Source organism: Podarcis pityusensis (genome assembly GCF_964106645.2).
Source record: "Podarcis pityusensis genome assembly, chromosome: 4".
Classification (NCBI taxonomy): domain Eukaryota; kingdom Metazoa; phylum Chordata; class Lepidosauria; order Squamata; family Lacertidae; genus Podarcis; species Podarcis pityusensis.
Window position 1 is genome coordinate 15,504,014 of NC_138027.1, and position 16,491 is coordinate 15,520,504.

General features: G+C 44.6%; 1 long non-coding RNA gene across 1 annotated transcript in view; it reads right to left on the reverse strand.

Moving 5' to 3' along the window:
- Positions 1-2,108: 2,108 nt before the first annotated feature.
- LOC308475438 overlaps positions 2,109-16,491 on the reverse strand; it is a 156,017-nt gene continuing 141,634 nt past the window's right edge. The window contains exon 4 of the long non-coding RNA XR_013985193.1: positions 2,109-3,119. This is a non-coding gene — a long non-coding RNA (uncharacterized lncRNA). The remainder of the gene's footprint in view (positions 3,120-16,491) is intronic.

Consider the following 16,491-nt stretch of genomic DNA (forward strand, 5'->3'; position numbering starts at 1 on the left):
TGGGCGGGGTTCAAATAATAAAATTATTATTATTACAGTTGTACCTTGGTTTTCGAACAGCTTAGTTCTCGAACGTTTTGGCTTCCAAACAGCACAAACCTGGAAGTGACTGTTCCGGTTTGCGAACTGTTTTTGGAAACCGAATGTCCGACGGGGCACTTTGGTTTCTGAACGTTTTGGAAGTCGAATGGACTTCTGGAATGGATTCCGTTCGACTTCCAAGGTATGACTGTATTATTAACTGACAGGATTCTTACGATGCACACTCAGTATTTTACAAAAAATTCCAACAATAATAAATGGTGTATATATTGGTGTGTGTACAAGGAAGGAAGGAAGGAAGGAAGGAAGGAAGGAAGGAAGGAAGGAAGGAAGGAGTGTGCTTTTATTTTTGTAAATCTACCAAAGAATGGAATGGAATGGAATAAGGATTAATGGGTTTTCTCAGGATGATGGAGGGGAGTGCGTGCTGTGTCCTATTGTGTCCTGTTAGTGGTGGAAATGCTCTGCATGGGAGAGGGACAAAAATTGGGGGTAAGGGAGGGTCAGTTGGGGAATGGAGTGAGCAATGTCCCTACTTGCATCTGAGGAAAGTTGAAGGATATGTGAGGTCTGGGTAATAATAATAATAATAATAATAATAATAATAATAATTTATTATTTATGTGCCACCCCTCGGACTAAATCCGAGATGAGGGCCGCAACCACATAGTCGCCTTTGACTGGACTTAACCATCCAGGAGTCCTTTACCTTTAGCTATTATACAAATGTGACACTAGATGGCGATGGTGAGCTATGGCAAGTTCAATATATTTTCCAAAACGTTTTTTAAAAACAAACAAACACTTTCACAACATTTCTTAATGTGTCTAGATTCCACCTTAATTGTGACTTCTTAAAAGTTCTATCCCTGGAGTTGATAAAAGAAAATCTATTTTGTTTTTCAGGGGAGGCCTCATGAGCAGGTGATCGACACAATCCTTCCACCCGCTCACAGATTACCTGTTGTGTTTGGAATGGAGGGCTGCTTCAATACATTTACGACAGCCCACTTTAGTTGGATGAATGAACTGATCCTCAGCTTCATTGAATCCTAGAAACAGGCCCATTTCCCCCCAAAAAAAACTTCAGTCCGCACACAATGAAATTCGTCCGAGTATCAAGGTCAGCTGGCCATGTGTCAGATAGCATTTCCATGCTCTCCAAGCTAACCCAGCAGTTGGAATCAAAACACTGGCCAGGAATCCAGTTAGATAGGGAAGTGTGAGCTCTAGGGAGATTTCCCCAGTGTGTCTCAATTACAGTACCACATGTGCAATATTTCATGGTGAAAAGTTTTGAGCATTCCGCATTCAGAATATCTCAGTGACACCTGTGACCGGCTAAGCCAGCCTCTGAGCTAAATTACACACCATTGCCTGTTGCCGCGCATTCATTTACGGGGCCTGAGCAACAGGCAATTGTCGGAGTCCACAACCTAACTTCCCCCCGCTTGTTGGTTTGGGCAGCTCAAACCACTGGGATTCTCTGCGAAATCCAGATCCAAGTTTTTTTTCTGCCCACCTCAAAATCCTCTCCATACTTTCCCCCAGACTCAGGACAATTGTAGCAGGAAGAGTTAGTAACCTGAGACAAACTGAGAGCTGCTAGGCAAGTGTATTCCAAACGGTAGGGGGCACAGCCAATCTGTTTATTTTAACCACATGAAAACGAACATGTTTGCATTACACTGTCAGAAGCCCAATCTACCGGTGATGGACAGGCTGCATTTATTCTTTGAATGTTCTTATCAGGATTCACGGGAAATATTTCACCAACCAACTTGGGAAGTGGAATATATATACAGTGGTACCTCAGGTTACATACGCTTCAGGTTACAGACTCCGCTAACCCAGAAATAGTGCTTCAGGTTAAGAACTTTGCTTCAGGATGAGAACAGAAATCGTGCTCCAGCGGCAGGAGGCCCCATTAGCTAAAGTGGTGCTTCAGGTTAAGAACAGTTTCAGGTTAAGAACGGACCTCCGGAACGAATTAAGTACTTAACCTGAGGTACCACTAATAGATAGATAGATAGATAGATAGATAGATAGATAGATAGATAAAATCTCCTCACAGGATACTGAACTGAGGCCACAGACTCACCATATAGCATTGCTTCTTCTTAACCCTGATGAACAATGCAGGTCAGCTGGAACCCATGGAAATTACCTGAACCACTGGGGAAACCATCATGCCTGCACGGTTTTTCCCCACCACGTCCTTGAGCAGATCAGGGTTCGATCCTGCTCAGAGTGTTTGCCAGTGTAAAAGCATCCTAAAGGTCATTTCACCCAGTGTGCAGAGGCAGTTTGGCTTATACCAGGCATAGGCAAACTCAGCCCTCCAAATGTTTTGGGACTACAACTCCCATCATCCCTGACCACTGGTCCTGTTAGCTAGGGATGATGGGAGTTGTAGTCCCAAAAACATCTGGAGGGCCGAGTTTGCCTATGCCTGGTTTATACGCTTCGTAGAAAGCTGCTGCAAATCAGTTTCTCTAATGAATGCACCTATAATGTAAAGCTAATGCACAGTTTTGTGTTAGTGACGTCTGCATTTATTATCATACTTGGTTATCCTACGTCACATGGCAAATCTGAAAGAAACCTTTTCTTTTAGTTCTTTCTCCCCGTTTTCCGTCTTCTAAATCAGCATTTGTGGAATTTCACTTGTCCCTCATCTTTAGGGAGCCAGAGACATAGAATCATAGAATTGCAGAGCTGGAAGCTATCCAGATATATATGTTAGCCAGTGTCCTATTTTTTCTTTTCTTCATAAAAAAGCGAGCTTCTGACATTCCCCTGGGAAAAACTAAGATGAAGTCTCCTCTCTGCAGTTTTCTTCAAAAGATTGTTAAAGGTTGGCAAACTTATCCAGTTCTTGACCTCTTTCCCTGCTGAGAGAAAAAGCCGACATTATTAGTTGTATTATTTCACTGATGAATCATTTGTGAATTAACAATGGAAACATCCACAGTACGTACCTACTTTAAAACCATTTCAAGCCCAGTACAGATATAGACTGGGAGGAAAATTTCCGCTTAAAGGACTTTCTGGAAGAGGAAGGTTTTTAGATGGTGCTGAAAAAGAAAACAGAGCCTGACTGATACGCTGCCTAAGGGAGTTCAAATGAGTAGGTGCTGCCATACTAATGCTCAAATGCTTATATCGTATGGAGCAGACCTCCTGTTGAGATGGTATTTGCAGGAGGCCCTCTTCTGCAGAGCACGATGGCTGGATATATTCTGGTAGTCTAAGGATACAGGAGCTTGCTGCAATCACCTGGAAACCCTAAAGCCAATGCTCCACAACCAAAACCACAACATGAGCTCTTACAGTAGAAGTGGCAAGGAAGTGTGGGATGTAATCCATTGGAACAGCCAAATGCAACATTCCTTATTTTCCTAGAGTGGGCACAGGCAGGGGGATGCTTCTCCAGTCAGTGTAACTTCTTGTTCTACTGGTCTGAAGCGCTCTCCCCCTGCATGTGACCTGGGAGATGGGCGTGGCCCTGGCTGACTCCATAAAAGAGGCGAGATGCAGCCATTTTCTCTCTCTTGCTCTCCATCTCTTGCTTGCTGCTCGCTTGCTGCCACGCTGGTCTCCTGCAGCCATTTTGTTCTCTTAATGTAATTTTGCTGTCTGCTGGCTCTCAGCCAGCAGCACATGAGCTCAATCGCCATGTGAGATGAACTCATAGTTTGTTATGTAACTACAAAGTAAAGCCTGCCTTTCAGGGAGCAAATTGTGAACTGAGATGTGAGTAAACTGCTTGTTACTTTTAAGGAAAGACTCTTGTGTCTTTATTCTTTTAAGAGAGATAAAAGGGGACACCAGGAATAATCCAGTCTGATCAAGGCAGATTGGATTACTTAACTAAAGAGATTCAAACGAATCTGCAAACTAGCTTCCTGCTGTATTGCGGGGAATCTGCCTTGCTATATCACTCACTAGCGTGCGTGAAGGAAGGATAATACTTATGCAATATATCCTCTTCTACTATCCTTAACATCCCCACAGGAAGAAGAAGAATTGATATTGTACAAAGCAGAAATAAACTTGTCCTCCTGTCTTGCGTGCCTAAAAGGATAAAGCATGGGAGGGGAATCTTCTGGCCCTCCAGGTGTTGTTGAACTCAAACTCTCATCAGCTTCTGTCAGCATGGACACTGGTTAGCCTTGATGGGAGCTGAAGACCAGCAACATCTGGACGGCCACGGTTTCCCCACCCTGGTCTAGAGGAAGTCTCGAGGACTTATTCTAGCTAGACTTCCTCCTTGTCATTAGTGGTGTTTGACCTTGAGTAGCCGGCGTACTCCTAATTATTTGGCCAACGCCTGAGAGAGCAGAAGAGTCATCCATGTGTTGCAAACGGACAAAATCTGCTGATATTCAGTGAAATGTTTTGGCCTTTTTGACCCATATCACGAGAATAAAAACTAAGGAGAAATAATAATGTACTACAATTGCAGAAACCTTTCAGTGGAGGGTGGAATTAATTAGGGCTTCGCTGCCATGAAATTACACTTTTTTATTAGTTTCCCAGCACTAACCGTCTCGGCGTAATTTCCCTGGGGGAATTTCTCTGCATGGCAAGGGAAAGGTTGCTCTTCCCAGTAGAGAAAGAAGATCTAGTTGTCCTAGTCTGAAGAAGGTGGGATATGGAATGATCGCTCCTTCGGCTACAGACAGGTCATTTTCCTATCCACAGCATGTCTCCATTTCGTATTCAGGCTTAAAGATTTCGTCTCCTCCGCTAACCATATCCCATGTATCCTTTCACCTCTGACCAACCCCATGCAGCAGTGATTGGTGCTGAGCCTGGAGCTGATGGAGCAAGCAATAATAATAATAATAATAATAATAATAATAGTTCATTTATATCCCGCCCTCCCCAGCTGAAGCTGGGCTCAGAGCGGCTAACAACTATAAAAGTAACACAGCACTTTAAAATCAATATTCTAAAATCAAATCAAAATCAAATTAATGGCAACCACTGGGTCAGAGTTCTACGAGGATCACCAAAGGAAGGGGTCAGACTGTGCCTTGGCCAAAGGCCTGGTGGAACAGCTCTGTCTTGCAGGCCATGTAGAAAGATGTCAAGTCCTGCAGGGCCCTAATCTCTTGTGACAGACCATTCCACCAGATCGGGGCCACAGCCAAAAAAGCCCTGGCTCTGGTTGAGGCCAGCCTAACCTCTCTGTGGCCCGGGACCTCCAAGATGTTTTTGTTTGAAGACCGTAAGGTCCTCCGTGGGACATGCCAGGAGAGGCGGTCCCATAAGTACGAGGGTCCTAGGCCTGTACTTCACCAGGAGCCATTGCAGCTGGTATAGCACCGGGCGAATGTGATCCCGCGGCGAGGACCCTGTAAGGAGTCTCACCGCGGCATTCTGCACCCGCTGGAGTTTCTGGGTCAGTCTCAAAGGCAGCCCCACGTAGCCCAGATTGCATTGGGACAGTGGTCTCCAACAGGTGCCAAGCCAACTCAACCCTCCCTGCCTCCAGAATGCCACACTTTGAGGGCTTTGGTTTTCTGCTGTGAGCAGCGACTCCACTGGCAACTCTACTCATGCACACATTCATGAGCAGAAAGGGATGCCCTACGTCAACAGAGGAATCAGTGGTAACTGCTGGGAGGTACCAGCTAAAGGGATGCCTCTGCTTTAACCACACACCCTCATCCTGGTGCAATGGGGGAGCCAGGATTGGATCCTTCTTTCAGTCAGTTAAGCATCTTCCAAAAAACTAGGGTTGAAGGTAGTGTGCAGAAGAGGGGGAGAAATAAAAACACATGGAAAATGGGGTGGGAAGTCTGGGGGGGGGGCAAGATAAGTTTGTTATGTATTGAGGTTAAACTTTTGAAAACTTAATAAAAAATTATTACAAAAAAAACTAGGGTTGAAATCCACCATGGGGTCACCATTGGTTGCAGAGTTGACACAGAACAAGAGTCACATCATGGTTATCTTAATTTAAGTACAGCAGCAAACAGTGTCCCCAAATTTCAGCCACTTGTCATTGTAAATGTTTTGAATTGCAAAAGCTGGGACAAAAAGTATCCCATTAAATCGATCAACACACACACACACCACAGAGGTGCTCTTTGTACCATTCAATGCCAACCATTTAGAGAAACGAAAAGAAAAAAGTACCATGTGGTTTTTCTAGCAAAAACTAACTCCGAGAAGCAGAAAAGTGCCCTTCTTCTGAAGCAACAGATGTGGGTTTCTTGGCAATGTTATGCCAGCCCGAGACACATTTTGATTGACTTGGGCCAGAAAAATCCCCCATAAAACTCCCATATGTCAGTTTCATACTACTGTATATCACTTTTATACTACATCAGAAGCCACTCTGGGTAGCAAACTAGCTATGTTTCCTTCCTCTCAGACCTACTCAGAATTATCTGAAGTGGTTGGTGCTTATCTCATTTTTTTTTTTTTTAAATTTCAGCTTGGGTTGAAATTGTGATCTATGCCTCTTACATCATAGGCAAACATCCATTTCAGTTTCCAGAATAATCTTAACTTGCATCCCTATTTGGTACCAAAGAAGTGTGTGTGTGTGTGTGTGTGTGTGTGTACTAAAATAAAGTACCTACGGTATAATTACCGGCAAGAGCAATATATGGCAGGATAGTGTGGGAAACCGCAAAGACGTTTTACATTTGCAGAGAATGCTGGTTTAGATGACTTCCATATGCTTATAATTCGATTTTGGGACATTCAAAGAGATTTGAGGGCTAGATTTAAGCAGAAGTTACATGTTCTTGTCCAAGCTGAGCAGTAGTGCTACCGAGCACACCCACAGGAAACAGATAATGAAATAAACAGTCGTGGATCAACGGAGGGGCAGTATTTGAAGAATATGGTGGGAGCTTTTGGGTTGCACTGCTATCTGTGAAATCTCTGGATAGGCTAACAAACATACAGAGTGATCTTATGCTAGGGCCCTTTTAGCCTGAAGTTCAACAATGTGCCCTTGATTGCTTTCAGACTCATTCGGAGACTTCTTCCATTTGTTGGTTTTTTATTTATATATAAACCAAGGACGGCATTCAACAAAATAGTGGTGCAAGCAGAATAGCGTGCGCCAGGGTCCCTTCTCTCCTCCCCCCACGCATGCATTGCACAACCCCCCAATTTGCTCCTGGGGATTGGGGGGAACCCATAACAGATTTTGGAGGTGCACAGGGTGATGAGAGAAGGGAAATTTGTCACCCAAGTTGTTCCACTTGTGCAAAGAGTTATTTAGCACTCCAACCCAAAGTCTAGCTAGTGGCTGTCATATCATGTGGTGGGGAACTCCATATACAGAGGTACCTCTGGATATGAATGGGATCTGTTCCGGAGCCCCGTTCGCATCCTGAAGTAAACGTAAGACGCGACTGTGCGTCTGCGTGGGTCATGCTTCCGCGCATGCGCGTGACATCATTTTGAGCGTCTGCGCATGCGCAAGCGGCGAAACCCAGAAGTAACTCGCTCTGTTATTTCCGGGTCGCCGTGGAGTGCAACCTGAAAATACTTAACTTGAAGCTACTTCAACCCAAGGTATGTATGTGATTTGGGAAAGTGCTGTTTTCTGTCTATGCTCAGCTTCTGATGGCCACCTCAAATGGCATATTTTTAGCTTCTTTAAAGGCAATATAGTAGGAAAGGGGATGCAGGCCTGATCCTTGGGGCACAATTAGGCATGGATAAATCTGTCAATTCTGATTTCTTATTTTCCAGCCTTCACTTCACCATATTTCCCAGTCAGGCTGCAAGCTTTAAAAAGTCTTCTTAAAACTCCATATTTCCCCCAATGGCCAAGACTGCATACAATTTTGGTATGCAATTTTTTCTAATACACACTTCTTCTTTTTTTTTTTTTTTTTGCAAACAATATGCCCTAGCATCGTGAAGAAAGCTCAAGTTTCCCTGACCCATAAGACTGGACTCTGCTTTACGCACTTCAGTATTCTGAATTTCTGTTTTATTTGCTTTTGTGTGTTTATAGTGCTGCTCTACTGGTTTTAGGTCATTATTTTAACGATAACATTGTTTGCTTTCAGACTATATGCGGCTTAGAGATTTTTGAAATACTCAGCTGGACAGAAATGCTTTTAAATAAAGAACGATTGTAATCGATTTTGTATGCTGTTATCACTAATATGTTTTTGTTATGCACTCTAATACATACATTTGTGTACTCATTATTTAGATGGCGAGCTCCCTCACAAAATTCAGAGAAGTGCTCAGTTTGAAAGATAGCTAGGTTTCGCTTTGCATATTGTTTTGGGAAGCCTGAATTAGGCCTGCATTTAAAAAGTGGAAGAAGAAGAAGAAGAGTTTGGATTTGATCTCCCGCTTTATCACTACCCGAAGGAGTCTCAAAGCGGCTAACATTCTCCTTTCCCTTCCTCCCCCACAACAAACACTCTGTGAGGTGAGTGGGGCTGAGAGACTTCAGAGAAGTGTGACTGGCCCAAGGTCACCCAGCAGCTGCATGTGGAGGAGCGGGGAAGCAAACCCAGTTCACCAGATTACGAGTCTACCACTCTTAACCACTACACCACACTGGCTCTTTTAATTAAGTGGACCAAACTTAATTTCTTCTCCCTCCCCCCACAACCTGCATCCATAGCCCTCATCTGTCAGGAACTTCTCATGAGCCATCTTCATTGAACATGCAGTGCTGCCCTTGCCTAGGAGACATTTGCAGGAGACCTTCCCATGCAGGCAGTGCCCCACATAAATTAGTGAGTCCCATTGGGAGATTACACCTCAGACATCAAAATATTTCAGGCCTATGTCACCAGAAGGCTTTGAATTCTAGTATTCACTTTTCCAGGGACTTCAGAATCCTGCCCACCTGGTGATAATTTCAAGGTAAGTTCCACTCAAGCGGTGTTGGAATCCAGTAGGAAAAAAAATGCACTCCCTCCTCTGTCAAACAGGTGGCTGTGGCTTTATTTATTAATTTTCCAAAGGTCTCACCCCCTGCAACGCGTCATGTGGAAGCTAGCAATCATGAAAGCGCCTTGTTCCCCAGGGGGGTGCTGTCAGAAGATGCAAGGGAACAGGTGCCTGCCATTCTCCCTCATTTCCCTTCCTCCCCGTCGAAGGAGGACTGTGTTTTTCAAAGAAGGCTCAATTAGGCATTCTTGACTACGTCCCTCCCTCATTTCCACCGTGTCTTTCTCTGAGGAAACAAGGCTCTTTAGTTCTTAATTTGAAAGGGGAGGGGACCAGCAACGACGCAACCCCACCCCCATTATTGAGTCTTGCCACCCACCATGGTAGCTGGAGACCACAATGGCCGTTTCTGCAACTGTTGCCGTCAAATATTTTCCAAGGCAGCTGCTAGGATAAGATAAAATACAGCCCGGGCCTGACGCTGCAAGCAAAAGGAAGGAAACTGGAGCTCATGAAAACAGATGAAAAGCCTCCGGAGTCCTGCCCTGAAACTGAGTTTTTTTGGCTCGGTGCCACGAATGCTGAATGACAAGGGGTCCAAAATGAACACAGTCATCTGAGAGCTCCTGGCTTCTGAAAACTTTTTTTTAAAAGTGAATTTAATGGTAACCCACATTGTTTGAACATTCAGGGAAGACCCCTTAGGGCAGGGGTCTGCAACCCGCGGCTCCGGAGCCACATGTGGCTCTTTTACACCTTTGCCGCGGCTCCGGGGCGGATACTAGCGAGGGGAGGAGGCGCATTGTGCGCCCCGACACTCCCCACTGTGGCGGGCGCTGTACTGGCTGTGACGTCGCATGGGGGCGGTGCGTGCGTTAGTCACGCACCGTCCCGACGTCACCTTCCCGGCCGCTGTCAGATCGGAGGGCAGCGGTGCGCATGCTTTAAATGTCGCAATGGTTTTGCGGCTCCCAGGTTTTTTTTCTTCGGAAACGGGTCCAAGTGGCTCTTTTTGTCTTAAAGGTTGCAGACCCCTGCCTTAGGGGGAACCAAGGGTCAAGATCATGCCAGTTTGGTTAGCCAACATCGGTGTAGTGAACACCAATAAGGGAGCGATCATATACCCAGGAAGCTGGTGTAAAGCAATGCTCTGTGTTCATGTGTAATATGTTAACATTCCAGAATGCTACATTCTTTCTGCTGCATGTTTAGACCAGACCTTAAAGGACTGAGCAGGAAGCATATTTAAATGCAAGAGAATCATGTGATAAAGTGTTGTGGTTTTTTGTTTTTGTTTTAAGTCTCTTCCATGTTGGAATGAAGACTGTACGTTCGAATGCTAGCCTACCAAACGAGAGAGAGGGAGAGAGACCTCCCTGCACATAAAAAAAACCTAGTCGAAATAAATTTTAAAAATAAAAAAGTGTCCAGTAACACCTTAGAGACCAACTGAGTTTGTTCTGGGTGCATGCTTTTGTGTGCATGCACACTTCTTCAGATACCAGTAGACCGTCAGACCAACACCACTACCTACTTGAATAGAAAACCCTAGTATGTTAGACATAAAATTCCAGTCCTAGCCTTTCTCCTTAAATTTTTGGGGATTTTTAAATATGCAGGAGGATTTTCTTTTCTTTTTCGGGGGTGGGCACCCAAGCATTTGATTCCCCTCTCGCCATTTCCCATGCGGTGGAGACTTGCAAAAGCTGAGTCACATTTCTCCAGCATATATAGGTTCGGCACCCAGTTTACCAATATATCTGCAGAAGTTTCAAGACTTGGTTAGAACAGAGCTCAGGTGGAACACGATGTTGACCTTTCTCTCAAGTGGAAAGTACCAATCCGTGCCTTGATCTCTTCCAATAAAGCAATGTTGGGTTTTTCATCCTGAGCATGAAAAGCAATTGTATTTTCCTTCTCAGTGTCTCAGATGCTTTTTTATAAGTTGTTTTTTTATCAAATCTTCACCAAAGAAGACTTATTCTCTCCTCCAACTAGCATTCCTCCAGCTTTTTCTTTCTTTCCTTCCTTTTATTTATAGATCAAAGTTGCAGCTCTATCAAACCTCAAAGGCACATTGTCAAGTCCTGTTGACCCTGCATGTAACCTAGCCTAAGTCTATCACTTCCCCTTTTAGAGTTGAATATAGGGCTCCCGCGCCTACTAGCTATAGATCTCCTAGGTTCAATAGCTCCCCTTCTGAGTAATTAAAAGCGAAAAATACCAGTGTGAGGAATATATGGCTGGCAGAATCTATACGTTGCCTGCCTACTCATAATTATTTAGCAAGTGATTAGCAGTTTTGGATGCTCAGCATTAAAGGCTACATAAAACAATTGTCCTAATTTAAATCCCCTTTGATGCCCCCATGTAAACTTTGCTTGTGTACCAGCCTAACTTTTGCCACCTTTGTATCATAGAAATCACCAACCTTTCCAGGCCCAGGGGCACTATTTTTTTGGGGGGGGGGGGGAGTGAACAACTGCTGTGGAGGACAACCTCTCTGGTCACTTCTCTCCCCTCTTCAGCCCTTTCCCAGAATTGGACACAGTATTCCAGGTGTGGTCTGACCAAGGCAGAATAGAGTGGTCCTATTACTTCTCTTGATCTGGACACTATACTTTTGTTGATGCAGCCTAGAATAACATTAGCTGTTTTTGCTGCTGCATCACACTGTTGACTCATGTTAAGTTTGTGGTGCATCAAGACCCCTAGATCATTTTCACATGTATTTCTAGTAAGCCAAGTGTCCCCCATCTGGTTTTTGTGCATCTGGTTTTTCCTGCCTAAGTGCAGAACCTTATATTTGTCCCTATTGAAATTCATTTTGTTAGCTTTTGACCAGTTTTCCAATCTGTTAAGGTCATTTTGAATTCCAATTCTTTCTTCTGTGGCATTAGGTACCCCTCCCAGTTTGGTGTCATCTGCAGATCTGATGAGCATCCCCTCATTTCTTCCATCCAAGTCATTTATAAAAATGTTAAACAACAACAGGCCCAGGACAGAACCCTGTGACACCCTACTTGTTCCTTTTTTCCAGGATGACGAGGAACCATTAATCAGTACTCTTTGGGTTTGGTCAGTCAACCAGCTACAAATCCACCTAACAGTTACCTCGTTCAACCCACATTTAACCAACTTCCTTTCAAAAATATCATGGGGAACTTCGTCAAAAGCCTTACTGAACTCAAGAGCCTCCCCCCCCCTTTTTTTTTTTTTTTTTGCATTTAGCAGGGAGGCAGATTCTAAATGTTTTCAGATGAAGGATCTTAGAATGCTTCCTGTACAGGATTCAAATTTGTGTAAGCCCTGTAAAAGGGGCATGGTGGGAGCATGACCAGAGAAAGGGGAACTTGGGGTGGATCCTGAGTCCGTTCAGCTCACTGGCAACCCAGCAAAAGGGGTGGTGCACCCAAAGCGCTATTTTGAAGGCTTGTTTTCCATTTTCCAGGCTTGGCCAGTAGTAGCCCTGCTTCTGAACAGAGTTCAGAGCTCGACGTGTACTTTATAGCAGCTAATGACAATTTGCTTTACATCAGCTTCTTGTCCAACTCTAATTCCAAGTCCTTCATGATTGCAACTAAGGAGGATCTGCCACATCCAAGGCAAGAGGGAACAACTGCAGCCTCAGCTGTAAGTTGTGAGCCACACAAAAATATGCTGACCTAACGCTGGAAGACCATTGCAATAACACAACAGCAACATATTTCAAAGTTTTTCTTATTGAATTCTGACCATCTAATTTGTTCTCCTTGACCTTCTGCGCAACAGATTTCATTTTGGGGCTTGTTGTTTCTTTAGGGGGGGGGGGAGCTGATGCTGTTCAATTTTTGTAGATTTCATTTCTTTTCATATTTGTCCAGTCTGCCAACTGGCAGTGGATTCCCAGGTGCTTAAGCGATAACAGCAAAATATGTGCAGCAAGAATGTATTAATTTGAAAATGTTGGGCAGGGAGAGGGACTAACTGGCAAGCTTCACTCTGGTAAGTACAGAACTTCCAAAACAAGTGAAAAGGGAACTCAGTCAATTGAAAAAGACTGGGCATATTCACGCCACAGACATAAACACTGTTTTCCTCTGCATTGGCCCCATCTGCATTATAAAAAAGGTAAAGGGACCCCTGACCATTAGGCCCAGTCGCGGACAACTCTGGGGTTGCAGCACTCAACTCGCTTTATTGGCCAAGGGAACTAGCGTACAGCTTCCGGGTCATGTGGCCAGCATGACTAAGCCGCTTCTGGCGAACCAGAGCAGCACACGGAAACGCAATTTACCTTCCCGCCGGAGCGGTACCTATTTATCTACATGCACTTTGACGTGCTTTCGAACTGCTAGGTGGGCAGAAGCGGGGACCAAGCAACGGGAGCTCACCCCGTCGTGGGGATTCGAACCGCTGACCTTCTGATCAGCAAGCCCTAGGCTCTGTGGTTTAACCCACAGCACCAGCAGCACTTCAGTCATGGTTTCCCCAGAGAAACCTGAAAAGGGTAGATTTTCATTCTTTCAAACTTTCACAAGATGTGAGGAGTAATTTTTTGCCTGATCCCATTTAGAGAATATTGAGCTGCTGGCACTGGGTCCATGCTGCCAGGAACATACCAGGAAGGAAATGTGCAGAATGTTTAAAATGAACTAAGAGAAGAGGAAGGAGGTTATTCCTACCATTGCAACCTTCTGCTTCTTAATGTATGAGGAAAGGACTCATTCAGATGTCCTACATGCCAGGAAATGAATTTCCTGCAGATCTGTTGTCTAAGGTTGTTAGCAGAGAACAACTTAAGGTTTATGTACAGCGACTGCAATTGGGTTGAACCACAGGTAATACAGGTTACATGGAAAGGGGGAGGATGTTAGGATGTAGTTCCGTTCCACCTTTAGAACAGGCATGTGGAGTTGTTGTATGTCACATGTCTGTTTACTTCCAGCACATCCTGCTGGGAACTTCCGTTGTACCTAGCTTTTGCTTATTGCTGTTTGCTTGAACACGAAGGGAAGTAGACATGTTTTTCCTTTATCCTGATGCTGAATAAAATGCTTGTAAATATGCTTACATATGCCTCTGTCCGCCCTTCTGTTGCAAAGAGTTCTTATCTCTGCTGGCTCGCGTGCTCAGTCTCTAAAGGCTTCTGGGGCTTGAGTCGCAGTTTTGATGCTGTTCCAATAATTGGGGTTTGCCCGGCTGCTGGCCGGTGGGCTGGAGCCAGCTGGGGGCCTGCCAATTGCCCCCATCTCCCCAGATACATCCCAACAATAGCTCAGTGGTAGATCATCTACTTTGCATGCAAAAGGCCCTAAATTCAATCTCTAGCATCTCCAATCTGGGTTAGGAAAGGCTCTTAGTCTGCAACCTAGGACAGCAGCTGCCAATTAGTGTAGACAATACTGAGCCTGATGGGTCAACTGCCTGATTCAGTATAAACCAGCTAAAGCTATTTTTGGTCATCTGTATACTATCCCTTGCTTTTTCCTGTAGGACTAATTGCAGTCGTTAACAGTCATCAGCAGGTTTATCACACCCATTGAGTCAATCACCCATCTCCTACTACCCCACCCTCCCACTGTATGTAAGGGTCTGGTGACTTCTGTTTCAGTGTATCTGAAGAAGTGTGCATGCACACGAAAGCTTATACAGTGGTACCTCGGGTTAAGAACTTAATTCGTTCTGGAGGTCCGTTCTTAACCTGAAACTGTTCTTAACCTGAAGCACCACTTTAGCTAATGGGGCCTCCCGCTGCCGCCGCCGCACAATTTCTGTTCTCATCCTGAAGCAAAGTTCTTAACCCGAGGTACTATTTCTGGTTAGCAGATTCTGCAACCTGAAGCGTCTGTAACCTGAAGCATCTGTAACCTGAGGTACCACTGTACCCAGAACAAACTTAGTTGGTCTCTATGGTGCTACTGAACATTTTTAAATATATATATATATATTTATTTTGCCACCTTCCTATATTCTATTAGTTTGAGCTGTGGATGTTGCAAATGCATCCCCCTATTTACTTTCTCATCCAGCACTCACGCACTGCTGGAGAAGGGATGATGGGCCACCAAAGCTGCCTCATGCCACAGGGAATTATTCCTCCTGCTGCTTTGCTGCAGGAAGCAGCTCCTTAATGAACCTGACACCTCCAGAATCCCCACTGCTTTTCAAGGTAGCAGAAGAGCATTGTCGATTATTGCAAGCAGGAGACTGGTTGCGTTCCAAGTGTATTGTCTTGGTTCTTGGGTCGCTTTCCCTTTCTGAAAAGGCTGCGTTGTGATAAATGTCATAATTAAAGCTGCGCGGCAGATCGCACAGCGAGCTTCCGAACCAGAAGTCTCTCCTCCGTGTTAATTGCACGGTGTCATCAGTTCCTTCTGCAAAAATGCCTTTCTCCGGAAAGATCAGGCTCAGTTCTAAACATCTGCACTAGGCATCGTGTTCCATTCACTTCAGTTGGAACGGCTTCCGTGTATTCATGCAATGCATTGGCTTCTGTGGCTTGCCTACCTCTTATCCTTTGTTTTGGGAGAGGGGTGAAGCACAATACTCCCTGAGCCACCTGGGGCAAAGAGGCCATGTGCCCTCCAGGTGGGGAAGGGCTGGGGAAAGTTTTTTTACCTTCTGAGGACCACATGCCCATGGCAGGAGCAGCCAAAGGTAATCAGTTGGTAGGGCAATGAATCTGCATTTTGCCATTGTACAGCAGGTTCCAATACTTTGGCCACCTCATGAGAAGAGAAGACTCCCTGGAAAAGACCCTGATGTTGGGAAAGATGGAGGGCACAAGGAGAAGGGGACGACAGAGGACAAGATGGTTGGACAGTGTTCTCGAGGCTACTAACATGAGTTTGACCAAACTGCGGAGGCAGTGGAAGACAGGAGTGCCTGGCGTGCTCTGGTCCATGGGGTCACGAAGAGTCGGACGTGACTAAACGACTAAACAACAACAACAACAGGCTAGATTCTATGCAGACACACTTACCCATCTCTATCCCACTTCCAGGCAGTCAGGAGGCATTTTCCTTTTATATATATATATGTATATTATTGGTTTTCAAATACAAAACAAAATTATACACTCCATACATCTTAGTTACATCTTATTTCTCTTTTTTTGACTTCCCTCAACTTGTCTGCAAATCCTTCATATTTTAACTTTTAACACATTGCTATTTTGTTGTTTATATTATTACTATGAACTTCATCCCATTTTAATACTTATTATAACATTCCCATCACAGTGCTTCATTAAAACTTACAAACGTAATCTGATTATCACTTAATTTTTGCACATATTCCATAAATTTTTCCCAATCTTCTGTAAATCTTTGATCTTGTCGGTTTCGGATCCTGTCAGGAGGCATTTTCCAAATTTAATGTCATATTCCAGGCAGGCAAAAACACTCAGGGTGAGAAGTACAGTGGTACCGCTACAAACTCCTCAGGTTACAAACACTTCAGGTTACAAACTCCACTAACATGGAAGAGTTACCTCGAGTTGAGAATTTTGCCCCAGGATGAGAATGGAAATCGTGTGCCAGTGGCACAGCAGCAGCAAGAGGCCCCATTAGT